The 24003-nt window shown below is 51.4% G+C and overlaps 1 long non-coding RNA gene across 1 annotated transcript in view; it reads left to right on the plus strand.

Moving 5' to 3' along the window:
• Nucleotides 1–2372: 2372 nt before the first annotated feature.
• The window catches only part of LOC308200695, a 37532-nt gene continuing 15901 nt past the window's right edge, over nt 2373–24003 (plus strand). The window contains exons 1-2 of the long non-coding RNA XR_013955751.1: nt 2373–2739; nt 18691–18805. This is a non-coding gene — a long non-coding RNA (uncharacterized lncRNA). The remainder of the gene's footprint in view (nt 2740–18690; nt 18806–24003) is intronic.

Consider the following 24003-nt stretch of genomic DNA (forward strand, 5'->3'; position numbering starts at 1 on the left):
AGGGTGAAGGGAAAGGAACAGCAGAGGTCTGTCCTAACTGAGAACTGGAGAATCAAGGGATGTTTGTTGAAATAGCTTTTCCTAGTGGTTATTATGCTCTCAGAATGGGGGAAAAAGCCAAAGAAAAATATTAAAAGAGCCTGAATAGAAATGTAGCTATTTCCATTTCACTAACCGTGATGAATTTTGAAAAGATGTTTCATCTTCAGAGCAAGACTAAATTACAGACAGGATAACAGATGGGTTTTGGGCTTAGTACAAGGCTGCAAATCACTTAAATGGCTCTGCTAACATCAGACTGCAGGGATGCTACCAGTTTTGAAATTTAGAAACGTTACTATCCAAACACCATTTATTGATTAGTTTGCATAAAAACATAGTTTGATAAAATGCCTGTTCTCCATAGATGAAGCATGTGTGATTTCCTCATCAATGCTGAAAAGTGCTTAAGCAAATAAAATTATCTAAACCTCGCTCTGGCGACGCGGCTGCTTTGCTTCTTCTGCGGTCTCCCCAGCTGTGCTTGCTGCTGAGCAGGCTCTCCGACCCGATCCCTTGGTTCCCTGCCACGCCAGGGTATACTCTTTCCATCCTGGAGCAAAAACTGGGCCGAGCCACGCAAAGAACACGTGGGCCCATCCTAACACATCAGTCAGATCATGCAGTGCTTCAAGTTCAGGAGAAAGAAGCAGCCTTCTTGTTGGGTGCTGTGAGCACGAAGCCCCGCTGCCTGCAGCTGCTCACAGGTCCCACAGGCAGCTGGGTCTGGCGTGCGAGGCTGTGGGTGGGAGCTGAAACCCGAGGACGGCGCATACTTCTGCTTCCACGGCGCTCTGAGTCAAGAGACAGCTATGGGCGACCAAGATGGAGAGTTTGGTCTTCCCCACCGCAGCCTTAGCACTATTTTCGGAAAGGTCCTGTGCCGAAGAGGTCCTGTCGTTGCGTCGCTCTGTCAGGCCTTGCTTCTCACTGCCGCTTGTCCTTCTTCACAAAGACCTGCCCATGTCACATTGGTAGGAGGTGGGAAACGCCACGTTACCAAGCGGAGCAAGGTGAGACAAGAGGCAGCAGAGCGTGGTGCAGAACACACCAGGCTCCCGCCCGCCATCGGGCCGTAGGCCGCCCGGCCTGGCCACCAGCCCAGCCTCATCCAGCCAGGAGCTCCCGGACCTGAGGCCACGTGTGGTGGAATACAAGAAACAACACAAATTTCATCTCTGTACCGAGAGGATGCGGTGATCTTGCCCTAGAGAACACAGAGGGAAGGAAGGTGCCACATCCCATCCCTGAGCACTTGGAGAGGAGGAGCCCTTGTGCCGAGAGCTGAAGGGGTGCAGGAGGCTGTTTCTCAGAGAGCAGTGAAATCTCAGCCCCTGGTTATATCTGGGTAAACAAGGGCCTTCTTCATGTGGATCAAAGCCTGCAGCAATTTGCTTTGTCATCCGTCAGTCAGTTATTATACTCATAATAGGAACAGCAATATAGGACAGCAATATACGGCGTGTATCCGAGATAATATTTTAATCATCTTAGACAGAAATCGATCATTGGCCCCAGACCTCCAGCTCTGTCATCATTCACCTTCAGAGTCTTTTTTTTCAAATACTGGCAATTCCAAAAGAGTTCAGGGAACAAATAAAGGAGTTGAGTTAGCATGGAAATGCTCTGGGTTTGAAGCACCGGTTTAAGAAAGGCAGCATGGTGATGAAGTTGCTATTTTAGGAAATCAATTCAGCACCGTTTTCAGGTTCATAGATATTCCAGACGAAAAAGACCTATTAGGTCATTTGTCCATCCTTCCTGCCAAGAAAAGACTGTGGTAGTCACTGGCATCTGAAGCTGTGTCAGTCTTTCCAGATGCCCTCTCTGCGGCGTCACAAATATGTTGGCTGTGGATCGCTCCTGCCTCGCAGCTTCTGAAACACACCCGTTAGCACTGCTTAGGAAACAGTGCCCGTGGAATCGGGGAGCAGCCGGATGCAGCTTTCCAAAGGATAGGGGAAATCTGCAAGCAATAATTTTCCTTCCCCCTAATCAGGCTTGTATACTCACAGAAGAGAATGAGAAACGAGAAAGGCCCGATGGGTGACAGCTTCATGCTTCATTACCTTCCTGGTGCCTGCAAGACAAATCAGTTTTTTCCTGATGTTGGGAGGGGATGTGTTAGGATTAATTCTTGATTTTGTTTGCCAAGACAGATTTCCTGAACTTTTAATTCCATCCCCGCAGTTGAACGAAGAAGCAGCTATCTTGCCTTTACATGTTTGAACATCATTGCCTCCTGGGTACCGCCAGTGCCCGTCGGATGCTTCGTGAATTTGGTTCTTAAATTGCTTTTAGGAAGCACTCAGCTAGAGCTCAAATCACAGAACAGAGTGTTTGCTTTGTAATGCAAATACTTGGCTTGGAACAGACAGAAGCAAGAACCTACTTGCGAGCTCCTTTACACCCTTGTACATGACTCATTGGAGACGATGAGGGTTAACCTGGCACAAGGCTGTTGGGTAGGAGAAGAGGAATGGGCCCTGGTAGCACACATTTTTTCTTTTCCTTGCTGAGTCTCGTTTCCTTGTGCCAATTTATCCTTGCCAGCAGCTAACTTCCCTTCCGGATTCCTCTAATGTTTCCCTAGCACAAGAAACCCCCAGCTCCTGACAGAGGCCACTGGGAAACACCGCGAGTGCAGCCTCCTGCCACCTCCCCGGCAGAGCCAAGCTTCACTCGCTTCTCCTCACTCCGGTGGGTCATAACGTTTTATAAGATATCTTATCGTGGCAATGCCTTTAGCCCAGCACCGTGGGCAGGAGGCCATAAAACAGCAAACAGGAGAGCTGTGAGCATACCTCTCCTCGCGGAGCTGCAGCCGATGGGTGTGCGGTGGCCAGGGGACAGCCAGAGCTGGCAGGGCAGGTGAGACACCGCAGGGACCAGACAGGGATCCTGCAACGTGTGGTTGGTGTTGGCAATTAATACACTTGGACAAAGCAACTGCAGCGAAAAGGCAGAGATCGATGGAATTATCCTGCCTAGCAGCAGCTCTAAAGGGACTAGAGGAGCACGAGAAGCTGACCAATAGCTTGGATTTTTTTTTTTCAAAAAACAAAAGCCCTTTTCTTTAATGAAATATTCCTTTAAATTGTCACTTGGTTTATTCAGCCAACTGAACAAACACAATAGCAGATGGAGTCCCTGTTTCTTCTCCCAGCACGTTCACAGCTGGAATGTGCAAAGCCTTCATCTCCGTTTATAAGAATATTAGTAAATATATTTGCATTCGGTGTTGCTATGGTGTCTGAATGGTAAATAATGATGATCTCAATATATTAAGGTGGTCAGCACGGTATTGGTAATCCAGGCTCCAGTACCTTTCTGTAGTACTGTAACACAAGAAGATTTCTTTAGGAAAATACCTGCTTGATGCATTAATATGTACAACAAAACATCGAATTTTACCAGAATAATCCGGCTACATAATCCTGAGTTCTTTTATATGGATTTAGTTTTTAGAAAGAATGATTCATAATATGATCCTTTCAGTGTGACAAGGCATAATTTGCCTTGCCAGCGGCCATTTAAGGACAAGAATACTTTTAAACTACAGTTTGAGGGGACAGTGGCTATCTCAAGGTACTATAATAGCTTGAAGCTCTGAATTATTAACATCGTAAACACTGCAGGCTATCAATACATCGAGACTGAGCACTGCCTCCAGAGTGGTGCTTCTGGCACGGCTGCGGCTGCAGCAAGGCACTGGGCTGACGAGCCACCTCCTGCCTGCAGGGACATCCGCCCAAAACCTACATCACAGCCCGTCCTCCAGCTGAAAAGGAGCAGGTATTTTGGGAGCTGCAGGCTGCCTCATCTATTTCAGACAGCTGCTTTGGGATGAGCCGTAGCGTGCCCTGGAAGAGCCCATTTCACTCCATCGCCAGACACCGACATCTGCTCAGGGGACTCCCACCCTGCAGCCCGCGGCTCAGCCCTGCAAATGCAGCCCTGCTGGCTGCAGAGAAGTTTTGCTCAGCAAGCACATTCCTCTGCATGCATAACTGTCAGCATTTAATGTACAGAAGTATTTAAAAAATTGTATTTACTTTTTGGGAGGTATTATTTACTTTATATTTTGTTCAGTGTGCCTTAATGGGCTTGGAGGGTGAATCTGCAGTGTTTGAATCTGTAAACTGCAAGTATCAGCTGTACTCATGTAAGTACTCTTGCTGGAAGCAACAGTACTTTTAATTATTGGGTCAGTCTGTACACTTATTTTTAGAAAACTGAGAATTTTCAAAACTGATATAATAATTAAGGGATTTCTATCTTTGACCAAATTAAGCAAGCTGGTGCTGACTTTGTGAGAATCCCAGTCTCAGATTTTGCATCTCATTTTGACTGACACAGCCTTCATGCCAGTATGGCAACAACTGAGGGAAAGTCAGATTTTTGTACTGCTAGTCTTGGATTTATGCTGGCTACAGCAAATTCAGTTGCTGTTCCATCCATCTCTTGTAAAGGATTAAAGGTCCGATTTTGACGGAAGGAGCAGTCCTGATGCAACGTTACCTGTTGGGATATTGGAAAGCAGGTTTTCACTTCCAGGCAAATTCCCCAAAACAAGCAAAATTGGGAACAACCAGCCTGTCTATTGAGGACCAGGGCCAGGGACCGGAGATGTGCCTGTACTACCAAGAGAAACCCACTTTTTTTTTTTTTTTTTCTTGGAAAACAGGAGAAGAGAGTGTGTGTGGCAAATTTCTCATTTCTGGCTGCGACCATGCCCCGTCATTTGCCAGGGCTGAAATGCCAGCTTTGTCCCTAAACTAGCAAAGCACTGCTGAAGCATCACGGTCTCTTCATCAGCCTTACCATCTTTGACACCCAGCCCTGTTTCCCTCTGAGCCTTGCCATCATTTTAAGGTTTCACCACTAATTTAGTTGGATGGTTGCTTGATGTAGGTGGTGGTTCAGGTGTGTACAGTACCTGTGGGGCAGAACAGACCTCGTGCTGCTCGTGCTGGGGTCACCCTGTCGGCTGCTGCAGTGCCTGGTCTCCCTTACCTCCCATCAGAGCAGGCAATTCCCTGTTTGTGTGGGCAAACCCCAGTTGCTGAAGAAGTCCTGCTGAAGTAAACAGCTGTTCCAGCATGAGCAGGGGTTTGTGCAATCAGGCCGATCGCTCTGCAAAACTTTTGCCATCAGAAGAAAGGCTGCTGTCTGGATCCCTGCTTTTCATATTCATGAAAGACGTCAGAGCTGCAGAAGAATGAAAGTAAACACCATGCATAATTTAACAAATATTCACTGCAGAAATATTTCTAAGATTACCTGCAGAAGCCCCAGAAAGACGTAAATAATTAATGTCGTGTGGTGCTGAAGCCAGCAGAGCCCTCACACTGCTTCCCGTGCTGCCCTGCTCTGACGCAGCTGCAGTGGCACTGCTGTGGGTGGTGTTTTACCGTGTGCCGGTGGTGATTTCTGTGAGATGGCAGCAGTCGGGCTCACCAACTCGCCTGCAGCAGTGTTCCCACTGGCAAGCAGTGCCCCTGCCTTCCCCCGTCCTGAAATCCCAGCCGTGTGCTTAGTGGAAGCCAGGCTGAGGTTGGGTTTTCCCAGGACCTGCCTCAGTGTTACTGCCAGGCGGCTGCTGCTTGCTGTGGCACAGAGCTAACCTGACTGGATGGATCTTCTTAATGGCTTGAGATTTGGGGTGAAACACGGGTTGGATACTTTATGCTGGATATTAGGAAGAACTTCTTTACTGAAAGGGTTGTTAGGCATTGGAATGGGCTGCCCAGGGAAGTGGTTGAGTCACCATCCCTGGAGGTCTGTAAAAGACGTTTAGATGTTGAGCTTAGTGATATGGTTTTAGTGGAGGACTTGTTAGTGTAAGGTCAGAGGTTGTACTCGGTGATCTTGGAGGTCTCTTCCAACCTAGGTGATTCTGTGATTCTAAGGACAGAAAAGAGCAAGAGTGAAAGTCCTGGCAGAGTGCAGCATCTACCTTACATGCCTGCTTTGACGTAAAAAGGGAAAAACACAGAAGGCAGAGTATAAAACGCCAGATATTAGCAAGGAACAGAGGTTGAGCAATACGGGCTGGGACTGGCGTGCCCTTGAGAGCAGTGTTCTCTGCCTAGCCCAGCTGCTTCCAGGGAAGTACAGGAAACCTGGATGCTGCTACTGCTGGGCAGCTTCCTCTGGGTAAAGCTTCTTCCATGCTGCTGTTAAATGAAGGGGTGTTATGCCCTGAAAGGTGAATCTCAAAACTCATCTCATGTCTTTTAATTCTTGGCAACTAACTACTTCCAGCAACATGAATGGAAATAGGAACCTTTTTGCAAGCAGATGCAAGGATTCCTGCATTTCAGTCTGGGTACGTGGCTTGTTTGGTGCTCTTAGAGCTTCAGGTCGGTAAAAATAAATACTCATAGTGAAATAAAGGCAAAGGAAAGCAGGCAAACCCAAGGTAAACCCAAACCAAGAATCACCCTCAACAATTTCATTTGAGACATGAAAGCTCTGTGCTGCAGCGTGCAGGGAGGAGGTTGTGCCCTGCTGGGCCAAGGCAAAGCTGAGGGGCACTGGGGGGGCGGCCGGCCTGGCTGCCTCCTGATGGCCTCCGTGTCGCCTCGGCGTGCTGCAGGGGAAATGCCGAGAGGGCACACCGGGTTTGCTTTTCTGGGAAGAGCCACCGAGCTACGGAGAATAGAAGGTCGCTGTCTTTCTGACGGGGTTGAAAGATGCCCCCTCGGTGGCATGAGCAAAGAGCAAAGCTGGCGTCACCCTGGGAGGGCTGCAGTGGTCCGGGGGGTGCTCCTCTCTTCCGAGAGAGAGATCGGAAAAATTAGCTGCGCTTTTAAAATGCTAACAGAAACAAGCACAGACTTTTCTGTTTGCTTTAGTGTAGCACTGGCACTCCGGTTGTTAGAAGAATGTGGAAACCGCCATGGGATTTGTAGGAAATTTGATCTTACAAGGCACCTCTTTCAGTAGTGCTGCAGGTAAATCCTCTGGAGCACCATTTAATCAAATGATTGTAGCCATGAATTATTTTTCACTAGAAGCCAGACACATTTAAAACAGAGAGATGCTGAGTCCTGAATGCTCCAAAAAACAGTGAACAAGAACTCCCCAGTTGCTTGAAAATTGCCTTGAGTTACACAGAAGTAATTAAAATTTCAATTTAGGAAAAAAAAAAAAAAAAAGTAAATCATTCTCCATTTACAGAGAGCTATTTTTTAATTAGAAAATCCACTTTCTGCTCAGCACGTTTGAGACTCGGGCTGCGTGGAGTGCAGCGTGACGGCCACCAAGCACAGCCTCTGTCCCCGCGGTGCGGACGACAGCAGCGCACCGCCGCGGCTCCTCCCGGGCAGGAGCTTCGCAAACGTGACTCGGTGTTTGGGGCTGAGATCATGAGGCAGGGCTAGCCTGCTGGTTTGTAGGTGGCACGGAGGGCTGAAGGATTAAGGACTGCCTCTCAGCCTCCTCCGTGTTGTGCAATGGGGTGAGACGAGTGCAAGCAGTGCGCCTTGTGCAGCCGAGCGTGGCCCTTGTCCCGGCTTCTCCCCCGGAGCCTGGGCATGGGTGGGTGGAGGGACCCTGGCACCTTGTGGGGCCAACAAGGGCCGGGTGGGGACCAAACCTGGTGCACGAGGAGGTGGCCGGTGGCTGAGTCCAGCCCAGGGCACCACGGGTTGCCCCAGCCACAAGATGCACAGCCCTTTGTGTCTTCCCAAGGAATGCAACTGGGCAAAAAAAATGTGTGCAGGGCAGAGAAGACATTTTCCCCCATTCCCGCTGCAGGGGAAGCAGCCGGTTTCCTTACGTTCCAGGTGTGTTGTCAGGCTAGGGGCACAGAAACCCAGGTGCCAGCCAAAACACAGGCCGCTATCCACGCAAATACAAATGGCAGAGAAGGGCTCATCCCCCCAAAATCTCCTGCTATGAAGAAACCGGTCCTGCTGCAAGTGTGCAGTGTGGAGATGCACGTGAGCCCCGGAGGGGGAAGAGCAGAGCCCCCCTGGGAAAAGCCTTTTTCTGTAATTCCCACATCATCCGTGTTTTTCTTCCAGCATCTATTCACTGTTAATTATTGTTTCAGGCTCTACCCAGTTCTCCTGCCTTTTTCCCCAGGCAATTGCTGTGAGGCACTCGAAGGTTAATGGGCCGTGGGTTTATTTTTAGCTCCACATCTCTTTAACACAGGCGAACCTGGCTGATGGCAAAATAAGCTCCTCTAGCCAACAAGAGCAATTTCTGCCTCCAGTGCCCTTCCAGATATTATTTCATGATATTTTTTTTTTGATGGAGTGATGGCAAACACCTGGTGACCTGCAGCACAAGGCACAGCACGAGGGGTTTCCCGCAGGCACCTTAGCAAATGTGGAATTTGCCAAATAAAAACAGCCTCCTGGTCCAGGCTGTGCATCTGAGGGACAACTTGCACACAGGGCTGTGGGGTGGTACAGGATCCACGGCGCTGAAGAGAGCCCCAAAGGGACAGGTTGAGCGCAGAGGCAATGACCCTAACTGAGCAACCTAGCTGCGGGCACACTGGCATAAGCCCCAGAGGTGTCCCCGAGAAATGAAGTACCAACCTAAAAGCAAAAGGCATTTTTAATAACGAGGTCACAGAGAGGGATGACAAGTGCCAGGATTAGTGGTATGAGCACAGAAAGGAAATCCAGGGGCAGCAGAAGTAGGTAAAACCCATTTTGCCTTACTCTGACGACACAGGAATGTGCAGGAACGAGGGGTGGAAATTATCTCATGCACCGCAAGTATTTCTAGGGCATGATTCATCTGACCCCCAAAGGAGATGTTAACATGGGGTCAGCAGAACTGGACCTCAGGACAGCCTCCTTCAGAAGGACCAGCCCTCCTGGGAGCCACAAGCTGCTGGGTCTGCTCCACCATTTTGTGTAACCCCAAGGTGAGATGCGTCCCACCCCAAAGAGCCAGCAGGCGTGCAGGTGCTATGTGTGACCTGAGGGTTAAAAGAGGGGAGAGAAAACATCCAGCCATGCCTTTGTTCCTGCTGAAGGAGCTTCCACTGGCAATGCCAAGGGACTAAAAGCATTTGAGGAAGCCTGAGGACATCTTGCATGGGCTGAGGGCAGGATGAAGTCCCCAGTCCTCAACACCCCTCTCCTCCAGAAGCACAGGCTGCAAAGGTGCATGCTTTGGTGCCACGAGGGTGGCAGTCACTGGGGAATGGTAGGGGAGAAGAGAAACACCCAAGAGTGTGTTGCTGAGGGGAAAGTTACCAGAAGAACAACGATCTTGGATGTCTCATGATAAGCACCGGTCTTTCTCCTGGGTGGTTTGCATCCATGGGCTCCCGGATTGCCTGGAGAAAGCACCGCGCATCCATGTGCGTGGACAGCTTTGCCACAGGAGACAAAGTTACAGGCTTCAGCCAAGGCCTCTCCCAAGAAACTCTTTTTATGCTTTAATTTTTATACTACCTATGGTGCATTTGAGGGCAGTAATGGTAGCACCGGCAGCATTTTGAAGGGAGGAGCTCCATAGGAGGTGGCCTGTTGATAAAGATCTGTTGGGCTGCAGTGATACCAGGAATATAATTTTGTATGATGGGACATGAGTCTGCAAAACACTGTCACGAAGGTTAGCTCTGAGTGACTGAGGTGCCACATTCCCAGCCCCTGCTACGGGTGTATGGGAAAGCTGTCAATGCTAGATGGGACTTTTTTAAGGCATCTGGTTGTCCGTTCAAAGGAACTACAGGAAAATATGTTACAAAGACTGAATCTGTGCCTTTCAATTTATTTTAATTTAATTCCTTCAGTTTTCATAAGGAATTGAGAAGTCTAAGAAAAGAACCAGATGCATTTTACGCTGGCCTTAGATGAACATTGTTACCGATAAGTTGCTGAGGCTCACAGTGCATGCAGAATAGCTTAGGGAGATGGAAGAGGCCTTCTTGTCTGGTGGCTGGGCAGAGACACAGGATGTTCTGGCCTGCTGTGGCCCTCCTGCATGGAGTTCCTGATGCTGCTGGTACCGGCAGGCAGGCACGGCTGCGACGGGCTGCAGAAGGTAGAGAGGGTGAGGGGAGGCGATGTCTGTGGGGAAGGTGGTGGAGGAGCAGGATGGTGAAGAGCAATGAGGTGTCCACGTCCCGGGTAAAGCAGTCCTGACGGTGACCCCACCAGAGCTGAGGAACAGGGGTGCTGGGGCTTCAGGAGAGGCTTGGGGCGGCCCTGACGTCTCAGGGGTGGTTTGCTCATGGTGACTTACTGTGTTGTTTCTGCACATTTGGGGTTCTTTGTGAGCTCCACGTGGGCGGCTAACTGTAGCTGCTGTGCAGGAGCAAGGACAACGCGGTGAGCTGGCAGCTGCTCCCTGCAGAGGGTGGCCTTCAGCCCTGGCTGGTCGGCTGGGTCTCGGCTCTGACACGGGCCTGGGTGTCTGCTGGTTTAGCACGAGCCGCCAGGCCTGCCTGCTGGGGGCAGGGGACAGCAGGGACACCGTCCCCAGGGAGAGCACACGAGGGCACCCCAGGGGAGCAGAGCAACTCCCCTCCTCAGCTGCCCTTGCCTGCCCCACCACGGTGGGCATCCTGCCGAAGTGACGCCGTGGCCCATTTCTGCCTGGCAAAATGTCTTGCAGTGTGCTCAGTGTAACCCCAGCGTGTCCTGACCTCAGGAGCATGAACAGCTCCACGTCAACAAACATTAACGCTCTTTGAAAACACACGTCACACAAAAGCTGCGCCAGCTGCATGTTTTCCTTCACGGCTGCTCAACGCAGGCCAGGCTTTGGCCAGGCTGTGACAGGCCCGGCACGGCCGTGTTCTGCACCCGCACCTTCTGACGGGGCATGCTCCCGGCCACCTGCCTTGTTGCAAGCATGCCAACACCAGCGGGGTACACTCCTTCAGCAGGGCTGGTTTTCCAGCCCCAGCTCCTTGCCGATGGCAGGGACAAAGCCTGCAAGCAGGAGCGGTGCCCCGCTCTCCTCTGCGGGATGGTGGCTCTCTGCAGCTGGCCACGGTGCAGTGAGTGACGCCCTGGGATGCTGCTCTGGGGTGCTCTGGGTGCTTGTGCTCTACAGGCCTGAGCAGTGGCCGCAAGGAGAAGTGCTTTCTGGTGAGCTGCTGCTCCAACCAGCAGCTCCACAGCCTTATCTTCTGCCTTGAAGGACTCTGAGAAAGGAAAAACACCACCTGTGGCTGGGGAGCTCCTGGCTCCGTGTTAGCCTCTCTCAGCCTGGCTCCAGATGAGAAAGGCGGGGGGGGCAAGGACTGCCTCTTCTCTTTGATACATGTCAGTAATGAAGCTGATTAGAAACAGAAAGGGAGATTTCTTTCTCCTCTGAAAAGAGAGGATCAGGAGGCAGAGATACGAGGGAGTCTCCCTCCGTGGAGACCTGCAAAAGCTGCCTGGACTTGGTCCTGGTGGTCCTGCAAGGGGGTTGGACGAGGTGAAATCCAGAGGTCCCTTCCAACCTCAGTCATTCTGCAATCCTGTGATAGGGGAACAAACCCTGTCCTATTGGAACTGCTTTTGTCCATAGCAAGGAGACCTGCATGGGCTTTACCCAGGGCTGGACGTGGCTCAGTGTGTCCTTCCCACATCGTGTTTGGGCACGTGGCTGTGCAGGGCCTTTCTGAGAGGGCTTGGGCAGAAGGGGCAGCATGGGTTTGCGCCACCAAGGGTGCAACCTCTGGCTCAGCTGGCACCTCTGGAGACAGGTGAGCAGAAGGGACCAGGGCAGGGCACTGGGAGCTCAGGCTGGGGTAGAGCTGCTGAGGTGCAGAGACACGGAGATTTGGAGATGCTGAGATGAGGAGATGAAGAGACATGGAGGTGTGGAAATGTGCAGATGCAGAGAGGCAGAGATGTTGAGGTGCTGAGATGTGGAGCTGCAGATGTCACTCCTCCTGCCCTGGAGCTGGAATAGGGACCGTGAGTGAGCCCCATCCATTTTTGTTCCTGCAGTTGTGGGGTTTTAATAATGCATGGTGCAGGAGAGCGCTGCATACAGCTATTACTCATAATGTCCATCCAACTTGTGTGAATGAAGACCTAAATATTAAGTTTGCCCTTAGCCCTTAATAAGGAACAAGTTAAGTCCCATTTGGATCAGTGATTTCAAGCGAGAGTTCAATAGCAAAATGCTTTTGACATATTTGCCAGGTCTGTAGTTTGCAGAAGTTACCTGCTACCGCTGCTTTTTCAGCTTGCCTTCTGACTCCGAGGGCAGAGTTTGCAGGCACGACATCCAAGAAGGGAGATCCCCAGTCAACTGGCTGCTGGAGGCTGCTCCAGGATGGCATGGTGCAGACATTGGGAGCTATGTCCCACAGCCAGCCACTCTGGGGAAAACCTGGGACTGGCAGGAGGATGGCAGGGATTCACCCACTCATGTCGACGCCACCCCATTTCCCATTTCAGGGTTTAACCTGTGCGCTAGGAGGTCCTGGGTGCAAGCTCACAACTGCACTGACGGGACGTGAGGTCGAATACAAAGCCCTTCCCTGTCAGGGGGAGATATCTCACAGAAAGGGGTGGCTTTTGTTCACTCTTCGTGTCCACACATCTCCATTAGCTTGTGGGATGGAAGCTCCCTCCTAGTGGAGGCCACTTCACTCTGTGAAAGCTGCTTTGCCAGTTTTCCCAGTGTGTTTTACACCTTTTTGCATTTTTGAAGCAGGAGAGCTCCACCACAGATACTCTTCCATTTTCTTGTTTTCCTTCCCTGCCGTTGACAGTGATTCAGATCCACCGAGGGCAGAAAAGCCACCCAAGAACATAAATTGTGAAACGTAACGCTCAGTAATTAAATAAAAACTTGCACAGAGATTAGCCAATTTCCTGTGATTAATACCAAATTATAAGCTTTACTAATGAGCATTTCAACCAAGGAATGCATTTTCCAAGTCTATAAAATATCCGCTATGTGTTCCTGAGTTCCTTCATAGTCGTATAATTATAGAAGCCTGATGTGTTTTTATCTCCATAATGTAATTGTCAGCTGGGATCAAGAAGAAATTTGTCCTTATGTTATACAGCCCTATCCCAGGTGTATTAGTGAGGGGGATTTTGCTTCAGAAATGGGCCACTGCTGAAGAGATATGAGACCGGTGGCGAGTTCTGGTATCACAGTTTGTGCACTCCTACGTGATCTGGGCGTGTGAGATGTGGCTGGGGGGTCCTGGCCTCTGGGTCAATGGGATCTTGGTCCTAACCTGCAAATCTGCTATGTTATGCTGAGGAAGCTAATTTTGCTGGTGTTTTCATTCTATGCACAGAGAGTAATGAGAAATGAGGAGCGAGTGCCTGATGAGAGGAGTATCCTGGGAGCAGGCCTGCACCAGCGGGCTGCATGGCTGGGCGAGCATACAAGGAGAGCTGGCTGACCGTGACCGGGTACGAGGTGGTCTCAGAAGCAGGGAAGAAGAAGGAGGGTGTTGGTGGGTGAGGGGCTGCCACCCCTGCAGCAGCATTGCAGGGGGTGTCAGCAAGGCCAGGACTTTGCCAGTGAGGGCCACAAGGCAGGTGGTTCCTGGGGGACACCATCCTGCAGCATCAGCATCAGCGATGTACCTCTGGGATGTTTCTGGAGCCAGATGGTGCTGTGAGGGGACACCTGAGGGCAAAGTCCTTCCCCCTGCCCTGACAGTCCCCATCAGGTCGCTGCAGGAGGCACAGCATCCACACGGCCCAGTTCCTTGACGCCTTCCCAATGGAAGCAAGCTTTGCTTAAATGGGCTGGAGGTGTTATGAGGTGATTCCCCAAACCTAAGATGCAGATGCTGAAGAGCACTTAGTGATAAATAAATGATGTGACAAAAAGGAACAGGAGTGCGTGTGCCAGTGCTACCCTGTCTCACACACATGGGCTCGCTCGCCTGCGCAGCACAGATTTTCCATGCCAACTCCTCACAGCCTTTCTTTCCTTTACCCTTTCTGCTTCATACTCATACAATCCTCCCAGTTATCCCTTGCATTCTCCTGCAGCCCTTGTCCAAAGCAGATTGGTCAGACTGACCCATCTTTCAGATAATTTATTTACGGTCTTTCTTTGCAGTGCTGATCTTAGCAGAAATTGCAAAGCGCTTGTTTTTCTGCCTGTGCAGCAGCAAAAGCGGGACACAGCACTCAAGGAGCTGTTCTCGCAGCCCTCAGACACATAACTAATCCTGCTGCCTTCATGTAAATGAAAACTGCAGGACCAGACCCTTAAGGGCTAGAAAATATTCCACTCATGTTAATATTTATTCATTCTCATTTGGCAACTCAGCTTGCATGTTGATATGTAAATGCTGGGACGGAGGCATGGGGGGAGCAGAGCATCTTGCCAGCATTGGAGCCGGTGAGCACACAGACCGAGCAAATGGTGGCGTGGATGTCTCCATCCCCACCTGATTTTCCTGCTTGGATTGCAGACTCCTTGTGGCTGGGTTATCAGCTGAACACACCCCTGGTATGGCTGGGACTGGAGATAGCCCAGTAACAATGGGTGGTATTAATTCCCCTGAAAGTTAGTTGCTGGATGTTCATCTCCATGGGTGATTCATTATTAATGGTCTCACTAGGAACATGGCTTTTTTTTTTCCTTTTTCTCAGTAGTCCCTTTTAAATTCACTTACACACCTTTTTTTTTTTTTCTTTTTCTTTTTTGAACAGACAATTCGTAAAGAAAGAGTTGCTGAATGAACATGTCACTGGCTTGTCACTTTTCCATTCTTCTCCCTGTCTCTGCCCTTCCTTTAATAGTCTGAACCAATTTTAGAAGTCTCTGATGCCATTGATGATACATTGCCTCAGAGAACCAGCTAATAGTCAACGTGGGCACGCTGCTTGCTGCATGGTCACTGCCAATGAAAGAGCAATGTGAGCATGGGCAGCACTGGCAAGAACCTGATTATGAGTTGTACGTGCTGCCACAGCTGTTCAAAAAATCCCATTTTTAGTCCTTTTATTTTTAACCCTATTAAACTGACATGCTGCTGATAGATCCCACACCTTTTAAAGAGACATTTCAGGCTGCACCAAAAGCAGCTATCATGTACAGAGGCACTGAACATGTGACAAGAGGTGAATTTATTTTAAAAAATGGTGCCTTGCAAGGAGAGTGCTTCCCATCTGCTCGGGGTGGCCTGACTCTGCAGCCCTGCACTCCCTTTGGATCAGGGAAAGTCCTCACCATGTTCTCTTACACAGCAGTAGCAGGGATGACGAATGGCCAGGCTGGTACCTTTGTCTCTTTCATCAGCTTCCGTGAGGGCGAGGAAAAACTCAGGCAGGATGAATCTGCAAAATCCTAGGCTGCAGTCCTCTGTGGGTTTCAGCATCTGACAGGTTGAGAGGAAAAATCAACACGTGAAACCTAGCCAGGCTTGAAAGATATTGAGTAAAATTGAGTGGTGTTACTTAGGGATTGTATTGGGTTGTTTAACATCTTCTTTGTTGGTGACATGGACTGTGGGATCGAGTGCACCCCCAGCAAGTTTGCTGATGGCACCAAGCTGTGTGGTGCAGTCGACACGCAGGAAGGAAGGGATGGCATCCAGAGGGACCTGGGCAGGCTGAGAGGTGGGGCTGTGCGAACCTCATGAGGTTCAACAAGGCCAAGTGCAAGGTCCTACAGCTGGGCCGTGGCAGTCCCTAGCACACACACAGGCTGGGTGGGGAATGGATTGAGAGCAGCCCTGAGGAGAAGGACCTGGGGGTGTTGGTTGATGAGACGCTCAACGTGAGCCAGCAATGTGCACCTGCAGCCCAGAAAGCCAACCGTGTGCTGGGCTGCACCAAAAGCAGTGTGGGCAGCAGGGCGAGGGAGGGGATTGTCCCCCTCTGCTCTGCTCTCGTGAGACCCCACCTGGAGCCTGCGTTCAGCTCTGGGGAACCCAGCACAAAGAGGACATGGAGGTATTGGAGAGAGTCTGGAGGAGGCCACAAAGATGATCAGGGGGCTGGAGCACCTCTCCTATGAAGACAGGCTGAGGGAGCTGGGGTTGTTCAGCCTGGAGAAGGGAAGGCTCTGGGGAGACCTTACAGTGGCCTTCCAGTACCTAAAGGGGGCCTCCAGGAAAGCTGGGGAGGGACTTTGTTAGGGAGTGTGGTGATAGGACAAGGGGTAACAGCTGTAAGCTAGAAGAGGGTAGGTTTATATTAGGTATAAGGAAGAAATCCCTCCCTCAGGTGGTGAGGCCCTGGCACAGGCTGCCCAGAGCAGCTGTGGATGCCCCATCCCTGAAGGTGTTCAAGGCCAGGCTGGATGGGGCTTTGGGCAGCCTGGTCTGGTGGGAGGTGTCCCTGACCATGGCAGGGGGGTGGAACTGGGTGGGCTTTAAGGTCTCTTCCAACCCAAACCGTTCCGTGATTCCTCCCCAGTGCCAAACCAAAACCATGGTAGGAGAGGCTCCACCTGGCTGGAGGCAGGGCTGGCATCACGCTCAGTACCCTCTGCTGTAGGCGGCTCACTTTCCCGATGCACACTGGAAGGTGCTGCTCAGGCCTCCTCACTGCAGGCTGCTCCCAGGCCGGAGCAGGAGGGCCACGCGGTGCAAACCTCGCAGCAACCGTGCAGGCCTCTGCAGAGCGGCTGCCGGGGAGGCCTTGGCTCCTTCCCCATCTCACTGCCACCCGACTGGTGACAGGCTTGTGTCACCTCACAGGGCATGGCCTCTGTCACCAGCCTGGGGTGCCAAAACCCAGCTGGGGCTCTTCTGTCACAGTACCCACACAGAGCAACCCCAGGGCAAGCACGCTGATCGGCAGGCAGCTGAACGCTCTGCTTCAGACACACCCATCATAAACAAAGGCTCTGTATTTTATGGCCGACCCTCCTCATTTTACAACTGTGAATGGTAATTTGTCTCTGGAGAAACATAAATTTGTGATGCCGAAGCCGTGGCTGTGGTGGGCAGGAGACACCTGGAACCGGGTACTTCTGCTCCTGCACTCGGCCTAGTTGGGTGGCCTTCCTGCCCGAGTCAGAGCCGGGCTCAGAAAAGGTAAATCCGAGTCCCAGCCCTGCCAAACATTTCCCCTGATCTCTGCAGGAAGGCATATGAACACCTGAGCTGCTGAATGGATTAAAAATATGACTTATGCTCTGTCTGGTCTGCTTAGACTGACCAGCCTCTTTGGGCCAAGAGCTGCTTCTGAAGAGGGGCTTGTACATCTGGCCCTGAATTTGGCTGAACTCTCCATCTGTAACCATATACGACAGACCAGGGCATAAGTGGCTCACTCCTCCTGGGCTGCATTCACGTAAGAGGCTGCATAAAACACCTCTGCAGGGCGCAGGGTGCAGCAGCCCTTCTGCCAAACGGGGCTCGCAGGCTGGGTCAGGCACCGCAGGCAAGCAGCTGAGAGTAAAACAGATAGTACACTATTAGTGACATATATATATCTAAAATTTACATTTAAAAATTATATTTAAAAATTATATATGTGTATTATATGCTTTTATACAGCTGGAGATAAAATTGATTGGTGATGGCTGTAGAAAACAATGAGGAAACAGAGAGCTTGCCTCTTTTTCTGCCCCCATTTCATGTCCGTATGCATTGCCAGCACTCAGAAACACATCCCTGTGGAGATGTAGCTCACTCCTATCTATTCACCGCCAGCACCTGATGCCGAGGTGCTGGGACAGCTCATGGCAGCCAAAACTTGGTCCTGCTATCGCAAACAGCAGCGTGCATCGCTGCAGCCTACCCCAGGCACAGGGGAAATGGTGACACCGGCACCTGGCAGTAGGTGACAGCTCTGCTGGGTTTTAATGTGTGGCCTGCAAATGCAGCTGCTGCAGGAGCTGCTGCATCGCCCTTACTCAGGCTGTATTTTCTGAACGTCACATCAGAGAACTTTGCTGCTGTTTTGTCAGGTCGCTGATCCTCTGTGTAACATTTCTGCTTAGTGCTTGCTCGTTATGTTGGGTGAAACGCGCTGCAAAACAGGCATTTGTTCTTCTAGGCGTTAGTGTGATCTGAACACGATCTAGCCCATTTATATATGTATTTTAAGAAAATATCCACAACCTTCTGCAAAGCTGATAAGAAGAGACTTCTGGAAGTCATCGAGCTCTGTGAAAAAAAAAATCTTAAATTATGCCGTTTGGGGAATTTCACTGGAAAGATGACACAGACTGATGCACTTCATTCAGGTGTCCTTGAAAATACTTTTTTTTTTTGCATCACTTTCATGTCAGGAAAGTGCTGAGAGCGCTGCTGGAAAAATTCTAGTATTCAACCTGCTCTGCCTGAAAACAGAAGCTCTCCAGCAAGCGTACAAGAGCACAGCAAAAGCCTTGATTTTAATTTCAATATTTGCATGCAAATCCTCATCAGAAAACACTTAGGGATGTGCTCGGACACACTAGCAAGCTCTGTACGGGCTGTGGCCAGTCAGCAATTGGGATAACCAGTGCAAAAAGGCTCTGACCGAATATTTTTGTCCCTCTTCCAAAGAAGCAGCAGCCCCTCTGCGAGCCAGCCAAAACTGAGGGCCAAGGCTGGAAACCTTCCCTGCGTGTCCTCGTGCAGGGTCTCACTGCTGCAGCCCCCTCCCGACACGCTGTTCTGCCCGCCCGTGGGGCTCCCATCCCTGCCATCTCCGAGCCTCACCCGAGCAGGAGAAACGCAACTCGCTCCTTTGTCTAGAAAGTGATTTTAATTAACAGCAATTTACTTAATAGTTCTCATTTGAACAGGGAGAAGGATTAGCATCATGCACTGAGAACACACACGAGTGACAAATGCGTTTCTGCTACAAGACAACATCTGGCTGCGTTTCAGTTCCAGTGGGTACGGGAGGATCAGTCTCTAGTAAGTATGGTCCTGACCCAAAGCTACCTGAAGCAGGGAAACGTCTATTCACTCGACTGAGGTATTAATAATTACCCTGACAAATGCCTAGCCCCACTGAACTCTCCATCACCTCAGCCGATTTCCCAGCAGGGTTTGGGTGACGAAGACGCCATGTGTCCCACTGAGGGGCATCTTCATGCTGATGTCCCCAAAGCCACGCTGCCCCACGGAGGCTGCCCATGAGCCAAAATGAGGGCGTTTTAGCCACGGTGCTTGCAGGAGGAGGGCTGGAGGAGCTCCGAGGTGAGGGAATTGCCTCCTCGGAGGCTTTATGGCTGCAGTCACAGAGGGGGAACGAGAAGCAAGAGCCGCACGCTGCAGGACACAGCCCCCTGTCCGCGTGTGCAGAGCGAGGTGCCGTGAGTTTTATAGCACCGTGGCCCACCCCGGTGCAGTGCTCTGGGTTTGCAGAGGCTTCCTGCTTAAATTCACATCTTGCTGCCTGATGGCAGCTCGCGAGCATCAGCCGCGCATCTTCAAGCAGCAACAGCATCTGCCGGACAGCGGGCGAGTGCCGGTCAGTGAGAACAGAACGGACTTGAACGAGGACGCCCCAGTTGTTCGGGCTTAACACTGCTTATTTCAGAGCAGGAACAGAGCCGTTATCAGGGACAAAAATAAACGCCAGTTGTTGTTCAAAGCCTTCAAAACAAAAGCAGGAGCAGGGCACAGCGAGTGCCCTTCTCTTTCGACTGCCACCTCTCCCATGAAGCAGGGGAAGACACAGGCATGTGCACCCTCCGGACGCATTTATTTTAGGAGCCAAACTCTGGGCTGAGCTTCAGAGGGGTAAAACAAGAACAAGCACGGGTGGCTGACCTCTCTGAGAGCATGACAAGCGGTGTCTGCTGCCCCTTGTTGCAGGGGTGCTGTGTGTGCTCAGGTGGACCCGAAGCTACTCCAGACCCATGAGGCGGCTGCGAGCCCCCTGGAGATGCTGGCTCCAGGTCGGGGTGCTGCCTGCTGCGGGAGAAGGATGGGCTTGAAGGACACAGGAGCTGCCGGGGGGAAGGCTTGCTCAGTGCCCACCATGGGACAATCTCCAGGGCTGGCTTCGTTGCCCCCTCGCTTGCCCTGCTGTTGAGGAGCGAGGCAGAGTTCAGACCTGTGGCTACCCACTGACCATCAGGGTGGGCTTGTCTGATCCCCAGAAGGGTCGTGCTCAATCAGAGCACACCACGTAACCGTCTGCGACCTCAAAAAATAAGCCAGCTGGTGCAGAAGACCCACGGTCCTCCTGAAAGCCCAAAAGACGAAGCAAGCCTGGTGTGTCATTCCCCTTTTCAAGCTCACATCTGGGCAGCTGAGCCCCTGCAAGGCGCCGACAGCCTGGGCAGCTGCTTTCAGCTGCTCTGGTCGGGGCTGAAAGGAAAATGAAGTCCCCTGTGCTCTTATCAGCAGGAACATAAGGAGAGAGCTTGAGGTGACTGCAGAACAGTCAGACAACAGAAATGACACAAGTAATTCTTTAGAGATAAAGGGGGGAAAGAAACAAAGAAAACTTTGCAAAGGCAAACAGCACTGGTAGAGCACCTGGGCAAAGCAGAGCAGAAGGCATCTGGGGCTCAGGATGGGCAGACGGCAGCTGCAGCTTGGCTCTGACTTTTCCGGGCAGTCTCTGAACCCAGAGGAATTCAGCAGAGGCTGCTGGTCTTGGGTGCATGGCGAGCCCACGTTTCTGGCTGCAGAAAGCAGAGGCTGACAGCACAAGGGGCAGGGGTGGCGGGGTGGCTGTGAGGGGCTGCAAGGTGAGCCGCCCCTTTGCAGTTCTCCTCCTGGGGTTCAAAGGATGGGATTTGTTCAGACCCAGCTGGGTTTCCACAGGAGAAAACCCCGAGCCCTGCTGCTCCAGGGCTGTGATATACAGGAGGCACAGTTCCTATGGTTGCATTGCAACCTGAACCAAGGAAACTAACTCGCTGGCAGGAAGACTGTGGCTGAGTGGTTTCACCACATCTTAGCACCATGGGGTAGCAGCAGAAGAGGATTTTGGAGGAGTCAGGTCCTGAGGACATGTGGCTGGAGCTGCTTCCCCAGCGGGGCTGTTTCCATGGGGTTTCGGAGCAGGTGACCCTTCTGGCTCTGCCCTCCTAAAGCTTTGTTCCGCATTCAGTTTCACAGGATGAAAAACATCATTACAGCGGCTGAGCTCCCAGAGCATAACATCTGCTTGTCATCCGAGGCCAAGAGAGATAAGGAGAGGAAGAGAGAGAAACAGAAAGCCAGGGGTGCACAAGGCAGGGAAAAAAATAAAACAGAATTAAGCCAGTGCAGCACTCCCCTTTCCCAGCTGCCCTGTTGCCAGCCCGGTGCTCACGCAGGAGTCAGCTAGGCAATGCGAAGCCTGGCTCCCGAGCAGCATCTCTCTGGATCTGCCCAGCCTGGCGTGGCTCTCCTGCCAGCAGTGATGTCCCCGGCGAGCAAACCAGAGCTGGATGTTCTCCTCTTACCTGCTGTAAGAGGTCCTGCGTCCTCTGTCTCTGTAACTGGTAAATGCCGCCTGCACGTGGGTGAGGCACCTGGAGAAACACCCGCTTTTCAGGGAGATTTTTGGTTGCAAGCCACACACAGGTGCCACCTTGTGACTCCCACCTTTGTCCTACAGTCGACTCAGCTGGAAATAGATCGTTAGATTTACTTGTTTCACTCTATTTTCTCCGTTATTTGCTATTTATTCAATACAGGCAGCGTTGCTCATCCTACAACATTTCTTAATGACAAGGGAGAAAGAGCATGACAGAGACTCATTCACGCAGAGCAAAATTTATTTGGAAGTCTCTGTTTATTTACTGTGAAAAGAATTAAATTAAAACCAGAAGGGAAAGAATCGAAACTGAGAAAAAAATTCTCCAGAGACTTTCTCCTCCCTCGGAATAGGACGCCTGACTGTCCTTTCAATTTGCTGCTCTGCACTAAATGACTGCAGCAGATTTATGCCAGTGTAAGGGAGCTATTAATTAGCCCCCGAGATTTATTTTCCTCTGGAAGAATGCAGTGTCTGGCTTTGTTCCAAGAGGGACAGGCCTCCTCTCCGGTAACCAGAGGCTGATTACCAAGACGTGAGATCGGATGCTCCAAGAGGGCCTGTCTGAGGGGGCAGGCTGGGGAAAACGCAGTCCTTTTGAATCAGAGCTTTGCGGAAGGCGTAGTTGTCACAGCAATCCAGTCGAGTCGCAGGCAGGGAGGACAGGCACCGCGTTGGCTCAGCTCTCGTACCACAGGCTGACAAACAAACGTTAGGTGTTGCTCTGAGGCTCCTCGCAGTGCCCGCTGGCTCGGTGTTGCAGCCACCGCGCGCTCCTGCCGCTCAGCTGCTGGGTACTGGTTTGTGGTGTCAGCCAGCGCGTTCCCCGGGGCTGACGTGGCAGCAGGACCAGGTGGGGACAGCCCAGGGAAGGGCGGACACAGCTTCACCCCAGCTCGCAGCGGTGACCCGCGGGGCCTCTCCTGCACGTCGCAAGAAGTCATTCTCCCAGTGCACTCAGTGCTGGCGCGGCCTCGCCCTGGATGCTGTGCGCTGTCTGGGCTCCACAGCACAAAAAGGGTGCTGAGGTGGTGAGGATGACAGGGCTGGTGTTGGGGCTGGCAGGCGTGTCCCGTGAGGGCAGGCTGAGGCCCTTGGGCTGCCTGGGCTGGAGACAAGGAGGCTGAGAGGCGACCTCCTGGCTCTCGGCAGCTTCCCGAGGAGGGCGAGCGGGGAGGGAGGTGCCGGCCTCTGCTCCCCGGGACACCTGGGGACGGCCCAGAGCTGCGCCGGGGGGGCTGCAGGCTAGGAACGAGGAAAATCTCTTTCAGGCATACATTCACCCAGGATAAGGCCAGCATAAAGTCAGTGGAGGTGATTAGAAAAAAAATAATAAAAAGAATTAATAAAAGATAAGCCCCTCTTTACACATGGCGAGAAAGTGGCTCTATGGACATCTTTAATTAAAATTTGGGAAGGAGAATAAGTGGCTGGAAAATACCTGTTCAAGACAGCTAGAAGTAGAGAAAAAGCCTAGAATACATGAGTAATTGTGATTAAAAAAAGTTTAATTACTCTCCAGAAGCCATCTGCTATGTGCTGGGTGACAGAGCCGTAGCAGAGAGGTACAGACGTCTGTGGTTTTCCAGGGCCAATGCAGACTCCAGTGCGAGAGCTGGATGCAGGACATTGGAGCTTCCCTCCGTAAATTAAAAGGCTCCAGCACATGGCAAGCCTATAGAAAACTCCTGTGCATCTGCAGCTCTTCCATCGGCACTGCTCCTGGATCCGAATGTAGGTTGCACCCCTGGTGTGACGCTATTCCCCCGCACCTCCCCGGCCGCCCTGGTGTCCCCGTGAGGTGACGGAGCAGGAGCAGCACGCAGGAGCGGGGACAACCTGCACCTGGGAGAGCCTCTTGTGCAGATGTGCTGCCAGCTTCCATTTCTGCCTCCACTCCCTCTCTGGAGCCACTGCGGGACTGCTGGCAGATTCCAGGGAGAGAATTAGGGAGATTTTTCCCAATAGCTTTGGGAAAAAAAAAAAAAAAAGGCTTTTGGCTTTTCCAAAGTTCAGGCTGCTGTGCTTGATACACACAGAGCAAAACCACACTAGGAAAGAGGGTGCCTTTTTAACTTGCATTAGCATCACAGGATCTGACAGATTAAAATGCTACAATAAACAAGGCAAATATATTTTAATACATTTGTGGTTTGGATCACTAACAGCTATTAAGAATGCACCTCTTTTTGTGATGGAGAAAAGGCCGGAGCGAGAAATGTTTCCAGCAAGATGCTGCTCTATGCGATTCAGCAGAGTGAAGGCGAGCCTGGTTTATGCCCTGCTGTTCAGTAACAACTCGCTTGCAGGCCCGACTCGCTCTGAGCACGGCAGCAGTGCAAGCTGCTTACCCAACTGCTGCAAAATACCATGCCTGCGGATCCTACCTGAGGCAAAGCAGAGGCTCAAAGCCATGGTTGCAAACCTACTCCAGAAATGAGCGGGGTTATTCCTACAGGAGAGCAGAAAGCAGCAAACAAACACCTCCTACCCACAGCTACTGGCGGTGCAGCTGGACCAAGTTCGCCTTTCCCAGAGCAGCAGAAAAAGGCTGGGTTGAAGAAATGTACGGGGGCAGGTTTAAATATCGGGTTGTGCTCTAAGAGACTGGCTGGGGAGAACAAAAAGAGGC

The sequence above is a fragment of the Anser brachyrhynchus genome, assembly GCF_964034855.1.
Source record: "Anser brachyrhynchus genome assembly, chromosome: 1".
Classification (NCBI taxonomy): Eukaryota; Metazoa; Chordata; class Aves; order Anseriformes; family Anatidae; genus Anser; species Anser brachyrhynchus.